Genomic DNA, 2534 nt, shown 5'->3' with positions numbered 1-2534 from the left:
TTCAGCAGGGGTTCAGTCGGTGGAGGGAGTAGCATGCTGCTACTGATGTGCTGTGCTCCCACCAATCCCAGCTATTTATGAACTCGATCTACTTGAGATTAAAAATAAAACAGAATAGTAGAGCAAAATGTTGGTCTAAAACATTAAACATGAATGAATAACCTCTGTTATTCGGCGAAAAGTTATACGACGTTCTTTTATATAAATGAATCCGTTGAAATGTGATAATTTTGCTAAACAACCTGTAGGCCTACACAATAAGTACACTGTATCTGTGTAGCCTACGTACAGACACCTCATATAAAATGTGTCAGAAGTATATGCAAATTTTAAAATTGTTTAATTTCTTGACAATGGTGCTATAGTTATCTCTCACCCATAGTCATTGGTTAATGTGTTTTAACACAAACCCTTTAGTAATCATGTCTAATCTCCCTCATGTTTGTTCTAATTGATAGTCATGTTTAGTCTTAGTTAATCAGAAAAGTGTTTTTGGCAAAGGAAACTAGCTTTGCACTGCACTCATTATTTTTATCTGCAAGATGGTGTGTAGGCCTATGCATTCACATAAAATAAACACCCCCTTTGCTCATCTTCCCTTTGATGGATTCACAAAGGACCATGAGCTTTGAGATTGATAGTGTATGTGGTTGTGCACATGGTAAAACCAAAAACTTAAAACCTTCGGCAGACCACAGATACTTTTTTCCAATGGGAGAAAAAAACTGAATGATTATAGAAGATGAATTCACTGCAGTAGAGCTGCCAGAGTAAGTCAGTGGTGAAAAGAAGCATGAACAGTTTGAACAGAAGTCATTACATAATTGTTATTGATTGGTTCAAAGTTGATTAATCTGTCCTCTAGCACTCAGACAGCAGGCTTGGCAGTTTGTCAGGCCACAAATGTAAGACAATAACCAAGAGTCAGTCTCTACAAAATATATTTAGCTGTACTGTAAGTAAGTATTCATCAAGTCCAGAAGTTATTGAGAAGAGACTTGAGGTTTGTTCTTCTCATTCAGTAACTTTTCATTTGTCAAACTAAATATGGGGGATGACAATTATATAAAGCTCCATTTGAAGGATGATAAAATGGGTTATAGCGGTTTGAGTGGTATTTATAGAATGAATGTTTTTAATAAGCTGTTAGAAATTTTTATTTTTAAGCTACTTACATTAATAGGCTATAAAGTCTAAGTTTCAGCTCACAAAATAAACCCCATTAAGGCAATTAGAATTTTATCAGGGTTTATTTATTTATTTAGTTATTTATTTATATGACCAGATAATGACCTGATGTTTGATAATGACTGTGAAGTATTAATGCAATAATGACTGTACAGTAGGTGGTATATTATCCTGCATATTAAATGACTACTTATCAAATAAATACATTTGACAAGAAATATCAGTTATTTTATAGTTTTATCTGTATATTATCTTAAAGCTAACAAAAAATAATCCATTATTATACTATTATACAAAACAATTGCTGTAGCAGCAAGACAAACACTGCAGCAATATTATAATAATAAGTCACTGGCTGCATCCGAAATCACATGCTATATAGTAGGTGAAAAAGAGTATGTGACAAAAGAAGTATGTCCAAATTCACAGTACTCATAAAAGGGTTCATTAAAATTCAATGTACAATAAAATAATCAGTTGAGCTTGAATGATGGACCTTTGAATTATGGGGAAATCTACTGAGATTATGAGTCATGTTATTGACTCATTGACAAATTCATGTTATTGACTCATTGTCCAAATTCACAGTACTCATAAAAGGGTTCATTAAAATTCAATGTACAATAAAATAATCAGCTGAGCTTGAATGATGGACCTTTGAATTATGGGGAAATCTACTGAGATTATGAGTCATGTTATTGACTCATTGACAAATTCATGTTATTGACTCATTGACAAATTCACCAACACATAAACTGTCACATTGCTTATCTTGCATGGAAACTTCTTATTTCACTGGAATGGTACTATGCTGTGTGGGAAAACGCCCTCATTATATTCCCTCAATGCCAGAAATTCTAGAGAAATTAAGTAATTTTTTCTAAAATTGGCCAATCATTGCTTGTTTCTATGAACTTTTTTAGCATGATACATAATGTATGAAGCAATCATTTTCAAATATGTGTATAAACACTAACTCTTTCTGTCAGTCCCCTGATATTTTGCAATAGAGTGAATGTGTAGCAATAGCACAGTGATTTGCTGCTGTGACAAAGACTGGAAAATGAGTCAGAGTTCAAACTGAAATCCTAAGACAGACCATTACTCCTGTGATGCAACTATCTATAATTTTTTGTAAAATTTCTACTTTTTGTGAACCTCAGAAGTGTAAATATAGAGAATTAATTTGTATATATTTTGAACACTACTCTGTAGGCTTAGCTTACTTTCTCATATTTCAGAAACTTGCTACACTTGGTGTGTTTGTTACAGCAGGATGCTCTAGGTTCCGATGCTATGTCTCAGAGCTAATCGCTCTCTCTCTCTCTTGCTCTCTGTCTATCTCT

This window comes from Sinocyclocheilus rhinocerous, unplaced genomic scaffold (assembly GCF_001515625.1).
Source record: "Sinocyclocheilus rhinocerous isolate Xijiao unplaced genomic scaffold, SAMN03320098_v1.1 scaffold119, whole genome shotgun sequence".
NCBI lineage: Eukaryota > Metazoa > Chordata > Actinopteri > Cypriniformes > Cyprinidae > Sinocyclocheilus > Sinocyclocheilus rhinocerous.
This window is presented reverse-complemented; position numbering follows the sequence as displayed.